The sequence below is a fragment of the Dipodomys spectabilis genome, unplaced genomic scaffold, assembly GCF_019054845.1.
Source record: "Dipodomys spectabilis isolate Male_0828 unplaced genomic scaffold, ASM1905484v1 ptg000039l, whole genome shotgun sequence".
NCBI classification, from domain to species: Eukaryota; Metazoa; Chordata; class Mammalia; order Rodentia; family Heteromyidae; genus Dipodomys; species Dipodomys spectabilis.
The window spans coordinates 3,327,233-3,334,542 of record NW_024870716.1 but is presented as its reverse complement, the minus strand read 5'-3'; the positions used below and the strand labels follow the sequence as shown (position 1 = coordinate 3,334,542).

The 7,310-nt window shown below is 43.3% G+C and overlaps 1 pseudogene; it reads right to left on the bottom strand.

Moving 5' to 3' along the window:
- Window positions 1-2,587: 2,587 nt before the first annotated feature.
- Window positions 2,588-3,298, bottom strand: LOC122106192 (annotated as a pseudogene).
- Window positions 3,299-7,310: the final 4,012 nt, after the last annotated feature.

Sequence of the window (7,310 nt, the reverse complement as noted above, 5' to 3'; positions counted from 1 at the left end):
TTTGATGGTTGATTAGGGATAAGAATCTTGTGGACTTCCCTGCCCAAGCTGGCTTTCAACTGCAATGCTCAGATCTCAGCCTCCTGAGTAGCTAGGACTACAGGCATGAACCACTGGTGACAGGCTATTTAACTTTTTTTATACTCACTGTTGAAGTCAGTGCAGCTGGGGATTAGGGAATGGATGCTGGAACTAGGAAGCCTGGATTTGACACCAGTTCTGCCTAGTGCTATTTCTGGAAAGTTACTTAACCAACTAGTCTTTGATTTCCTGGTCTGTGAAACAGGGATCATAACAGTTTCTGTTCAGTGTTGTGAAAATGAGGTGAGTTAATATATGTAAGGCCTTTAGACAAGTACCCACCACCATCTTGGAAGAACCATGTGAATATTCATCACTTAGGTTGTTAGAGGAATGGACTGCCAGACCATCTGATGTTATAAAACACACAAGGCTGGTTCACATCTGTAATCCTAGCTATTCAAGAGGTGGAGTTCTGAGAATTGCAGTTCAAAAAGTCAGCCTGGGAAGGAAAGTCCATGAGACTCTTACCTCCAATTAAGCACCACCACCACCACCACCACCACCACCACCACCCCAAAAAAGTGGGAAATGGAGCTGTGGCTCAAAATGGTAGATCGCTAGCCTTGGGCACAAAAGCTCAGGGACAGTGGGGGGCCTGAGATCAAGCTCCAGAACTGGCACAAAATAAACAAAAACAAAAGAAAACAACCAAACAACAGCAACAAAAACACATGCGCTTGTGTGCATGCATGTGCACGCGCACACACACACACACACAAAAGTAAGCTTAGTGCTAATGGCTCAGGCCTATAAACCTAGCTACTCAGGAGGCTGAGATCTGAGGATTGCCATTCAAAGCTAGCCTGGAAAAGAAAGTCTGCTAAACTCCTATCACCACCAGAAAACTGGAAGTGAAAGTGGTAGAGCAGTAATAGAGCACTAGTTTTGAGCAAAAAAAGAGCTCAGGGACAGCGTCCAGGCCCCAGTGTCCAGCTCCATAACCAACAAGCCAACCAAAGAATAAACACAGTGGTAAATGCATAAACACACACACACACACACACTAGTACAATCAGCTTCATTCTTCTCTCTAGGAAAGCAACTATGCACTGCCCCCTGGTGAAATCTTTTCCACTTCAGCTCTTTCACTGGGCAATGGAGGGATTTTAGTTAGTTAGTTATTTGTGTGCCATTACTGGGGCTTGGACTTGGGACCTGGGTGCTGTCCTTTTTTTTCCATTTGAAAAATATTTATTGAGTATAAATAAAGTCCTATACCTTAAATATCAAGAAATATTCATTGTTGATTACAAGTTAAGCTGTATTACTGAGGAAACTACAGAACCAACATATCTACTCATGATACAGTAGTGTTAATTCATTATTTCAATATTGAACACAATAATGACTTGTTTGCAAATCACAGGACACAACAAATCCTATCAAAAAGCCAGCACTTTAACCCACCTCTAATACAAGAGAAATTGGTTTTGAATCATAATATTGTCGCAATAATCTCATCTTTATCTCATCAATATCAGGTAACATTGAGACTAAGAGTTACACTGTCACAGAATTTTGTTTGTGTATGTGTGTATGTGTATGGTACTGGGGGCTTAAACTCAAGGACTTGTGCTGTTGCTTAGCTTTGTTGCTCAAGACTGGCATTAAATCACTTGAGCCACAGATCTACTTTTGGTTTTTTGCTGGCTAATTGGAGGTCAGAGTCTTATAGACTTTTCATAGACTCTTGCTGGTCTGCCTTTGAATAGTGATCCTAAGATCTCAGCCTCCTGAGTAAATAGGTTTACAGAAGTGAGCTACCAGCACCCAGCCAACACTGACATGGAATTTAAGAGTCTAATATCCATGTTTTTTTTTTTGGTCTGGTCGTGGGGCCTGAACTCTGGGCCTGGGCGCTGTCCCTCAGCTCTTCAGCTCAAGGCTAGCACTCTACTACTTGAGCCACAGCGCCACTTCTGGCTTTTTTCTTTTTGCTTATGTGGTGCTGAGGAATCGAACCCAGGGCCTCATGCATGCAAGGCAAGCGCTCTACCACTGAGCCAGCTTCCCAGCCCCATATCCATGGTTTTATTTCAAATTATTATTAATGAATAAAAACCAATCATATAAAGTCTAAGTTACTTTTTTTGGGGGGGGAGGTCCAATCGTGGGGCCTGAACTCTGGGCCTGGGCGCTGTCCCTCAGCTCTTCAGCTCAAGGCTAGCGCTCTACCACTTGAGCCACAGCGCCACTTCCGGCTTTTTTCTTTTTGCTTATGTGGTGCTGAGGAATCGAACCCAGGGCCTCATGCATGCAAGGCAAGCACTCTACCACTGAGCCACCTTCCAAGCCCCTCTAACTTACTTTTAAGGTAGTTTTTCCTAAGAGAAAAAGAATCATATTTTAATACAAAGAAAGCTTCCCCCAAGTAATAAGTTTCTTAATGGAAAAAAATGAATAGGAACAATTTAATTAACCTTTCTTTAAAAAAAAAAAAAGCAAAGAACCCTAAATTTGTTATGGCAAATTTGGAAATAATTCCTAATCCCAGAATATGTATTTATTTTACATGATATGCTTGGATGATGCAAGTCTGTGAAGCAGAGATCTGTGGCAATCCAGATTCATCCACCAGGGCTCCCTCCTCGTTTTTGCGTCAGTGGAAACACCTTCTGAAATGGCAGGTGCAGATGCTGCTTCATCCAAGGAAGAACTACCTTCATCAGCCAGAAGCTCATCACTGAATGCATCCAACTCTGCTTCTAGGCCATCTTCATCTAACTCTGGGGTGCCATAGCTTCGACTTAGTGCTTCTTTGATTTTGTTTGCATCTTCCATTGTATCTTCCAGCTGGTCTTGTAAATTTTCAGTCTGGTTGATTTTCACTTGCTTATATGACTTCTTTCATTTCTTTTACTCCTAGCTGCTTTGCATCCACCATGGTCTTGGTGTCTTTTAATGACTGGATGGTATAATTGGCTTGTTCATGTTGAAGACTGTTGGGAAAGGGTATCCTGCTGCTGCTCATACATTCTCTTTTGCTTTAAAAACCCATGGGGCTTTCTTCTTCACCTTGGTCTTGGCAGAACCCTCTCTCATCTTTTTGATTTGATCCTTATAGCTAGCTATAAGCATCCAGCTAGCTAGCTCAGCATCCAGGCAGGAAATCTTTTTTATCAATGGAGTCTGTTCTGCTATCCATCATGCCAGTGCAGTCAATCAGGCTGGGCGGCAGAGCCCTGGATTTCGCTTTCCCAAAGAATCGGTTCATCTTGAGTGGCTGACAAGAAACCCAAACACTCTTGGTACTGTCCTTTAAGTTTTTGCTCAAGGCTAGCATTCTACCACTTGAGCCACAGCTCTACTTCCAGCCTTCTTTTGGCATTTAATGGAGATAAGAGCCTCACAGACTTTACTGCCTGAAGTGGCTTCAAGTCATGATCCACAGACCTTAGCTTGTTGAGTAGTTAGGATTACAGGCATGAGCTACCAAGTGCCTAGCTTGAAGCCAACTTCTGTAAGAGACTTGAAGGACAAGATAAGACTGGAGAAATGAAAGGCCTGGGTCACAGCCAACTCTGCACAAAAGTCATCATGGTGCACTCCTTGTTTCCCTCATCCTGTCTCCTTCTGCCTCACCCATCCTTCACTGCCACTTGGGGCCTCTCCTGTATCCACAACCTGTGTTCAGTGAATTTCAGCACCAGTCCTTGCTCAGTATGAACTCTAATTAAAGGCTGTGCTGATAAATGTGGCTATGCAACCTCATAGAGCCATGCCCACTCTATTGCTCCCCACTCTCCAGCCCTCCGCTTCTTCTTGGTCTATCCCCCATGGGAGTGAAACCTGCAGCAGGGGGTGCAGTGGGACTCTACTCTACCTGCTTCTCCTTTGCAAGAGCTAGAATTATATAAGCCAGGCTCCAGGGACAGAGCCAATGATAGCTGCCATGTTCTCATCTGGCATTTATCTCTTTGAATTCTGTCCCACAAGAAACTTTCACACTTACAGATGAAATAAAAGGAGAAGTGTGTGTGTGTGTGTGTGTGTGTGTGAGAGAGAGAGAGAGAGAGAGAGAGAGAGAGAGAGAGAGAGATAGGGGCGGTTAAGTCCTGGTGGCTCATGCCTGTAATCCTAGCTACTTCAGAGACTGAGATCTGAAGATGAAGGTTTGAAGAGATCAAGCAAGGCAGTCTGAGACTCTTATCTTCTATTAACCACCAAAAAGCTGGAAATAGAACTGGGGCTCAAGTGGATGAGTGCTAACCTTGAGCAAAAAACCTAAGGGGAAACCACAAGTTTAAATCCTGGTACTGGTCAGGAGAAAAGGGAAGAAGAGGAAGAGGAGGAGAAGGGGGGATAAGGAGGAAGAGGAAGAAGAGAAGGAACAGGAAGATGTGGAGGAGGAGGAGGAGGAGGAGGAGGAGGATGGACCAGAGGGCACCTTAAAACACTTCAGTAAGAAGGTTAAAAGCCAGGGGCTGGTGGCTCACACCTGGATTCTCTTGTACTCAGGATTCTGAGCTCTGAGGGTTCATGGTTCAAACACAACCTGGGGAGAAAAGTTCATGAGACTCTTTAGCTCCAATTACCCAATACTGAGTCAGAAGTCAAGCTGTGGCTCAAGTGGTAGAATGCCAGCCTTGAGAGAAAAGGCAAGAGTGTGAGAACTTGAGTTCAAGCCCCAGCACTAGCATTTGAAAAAGGGCACTAAAAGGAGGTTTATGTAAGGACTCGACATTCTCAGGAGGTTTAATGAGGTCCTTGAATGGACTGAATTTGCCAGTGACACGTACAATGTCAGAGAGACCAGTGGCCAGCATGCAGAGCTAGGATGCTGGGATTGCCCTCCCCCCATCTCCTCCCTGTGACAATTCTGTCATGACTTCCAGTGAGGGCTTTTCTAGTCTCTTGACACTAGTTCTTTCATTTCAAGCCATTCTGTACCCCTGTCCTGTCCTTCTCCTCCGTGCCTGCCTGACTTCTACCTCCATTTAAGTCTGTGCCATTTGACAGGCATTCTAGATTTGGGGAAACAGCTTCTCATACAGTCTCTCTGGAGCTCCTCTGCCATGCCTGGGTAAACCCTTGCCAATCTCTTCTTCCCTTTCTCAATAGAAGTGTTTCTTCTGCTCCCAATTATTCCCTATGTCGGGGATATGTCCTAGACTTTGAAATTGCAAATATCTTATCTGTTCAGTTGGGCTGTCCAAAGTGAGACTCTATGTCCCCGATTTTGTTTGGAGAAGGTACTGTTCTTCTAGAAGACACTCTGAACCCCAAAGTCTCTACTTCAGACTCTGGATCTTGTTCCCTTCCTCCCTGTTCACCCCATCACAACCTCATAAACACTTCAGTGACTTCGGAAGGCCATGAGGATGGACTACAGAAGGGATAGGCAATACCTGACCTGGAATATAGTGAGGAGGGGATATAAATAAGCAATCATAAGCAGAGCATCTGGGGATCACATCTGTGATCCTAGCAACTCAGGAGGCTGAGATCTGAGGTTCGCAGTTCAAAGCCAGCCTGGGCAGGCATTATCAGTAGACAGAAGAAAGAGAAGAGAGCCCAGAGAGGGCCTATAATTAATATGAAATTGGAAAAAAGGACTCTGCTCAAATTTATCCTAGAATTCCCTGCAACATTGGATCTTCCTATTTACTGACAAATATTTATCTTCTGATTTATCTTCTGCAGATTATTTTTTTATTTTCTTTTGCCTTTCATTAGTTTTTCCCCACCTCCCCCACCTCTTTTTTTGTGGTACAGAGGTTTGAATTGAGGCAAGAGATCTACCATGTGAGCTATACCCCCTACCTCAATTGACTTTTTTGTTGTTGTTGTTCTTGGCTTTTACTTGGGGCCTGAGCATTGTCCCTGAGATTTTTTCCCTAAAGCCTAGCTCTCAACCATTTTGAACCACAGCATCACTTCTGGTTTTCTGGTAGTTAATTAAAGATAAGAGTCTCATGGATTTTGCTGCCTGGACTGACTTTGAATCATGATCTCAGCCTCCCTGAGTAGCTAGGATTACAGGTGTGAGCCACTGGTACCCGGAATGATTTTTATTTTTATTTTTTTAGAGACAATGTTTCACTAGGTAGCCCAAGAATTCATAATCTTCCAGTTTGGGCTCCCAAGATTACAAATGTGGACTACTATGTCTGGCTAGTTTTGTTTCTTTCTTAAGAATGTCTACATCAGCTGCATTGGACATTGATGAACGTGAACTAAGCAACTCAAGGGCAGTGATGGGAGGGAGGGAATGAGATAAAAAGAGGGAACAGCTGACACTAAGCAAAAAGAAAGAAATGTACAGATCACCAGATTTGTAAGAAATCGTTTCATCGTTAAAGGTCATAGAGTTCATAAGCTATGTAGATTAAGATAATGATGACTATCATTGTGCAGATTAAAAGGTGTTTGTGACTTTAGCTAAGAATAACTCTGCCACAGTATTGTAAAAGTTATGTAGTCACCTAATCTCAATAAAGAAATATTTGGAAAAAAATAGAAAACAGAATGACCCTCAGGCCACATAAGGCTCTAGAAATCATTTGGTACAAGATAGAACAGACACACACTTCTGGTATGCTTCTCATTGGTTCCCGTGGCTATCTGCCTGCATTGATAGTTTTGTATAGCCTGTGAATAATATTATAAATATCCAAATGGCCCTTGTCAGGAAAAATAAAGTTACCCATCCTGGGAGGAGATGAAGAACCTCATACAGCATTGTTCATCTGTTTAGCTCTTCTCGTCTCTCTGTGTGGTATATCTTTTATGTTTTCTTCCCTCATCTATACCATTAGCTCATTCACATCTTCTAATCACAAGTCTGCAACTGCTCGTTCTTCATTGATTCTAAGCATTAAAGTGGACAATTTCCCTAAGCTTGTGGGTCTTTGTTTACGAGGCTGTTGTATCATGCAATCTATTGATGAACAGGCCCTACTTTAAAAAAAAAAAAAAAGAATGTCTACTCAGCTCTTGCTCCTCGAGAAACAATAACACAGCTGTCTGGTGCTACTCATGCCTGTTCACCTTAGCTATTTAGGAAGCTGAGATCTGAGGATTGCTGCTCAAAGCCAGCTTCAGGCAGGAAAGTCTTTGAGATTCTTATCACCAATTACTTACCAAAAATCCAGAAGTAGAGCTGTGGCTGAAGCGGTAGAGTGCTATCCTTGAGCACACACACAAACACACACACACATCAAAAATTCCTCTGAGTGCTTGCCTAGCATGCATGAGGCCCCAGGTTCAACAACTCAGTACCACAT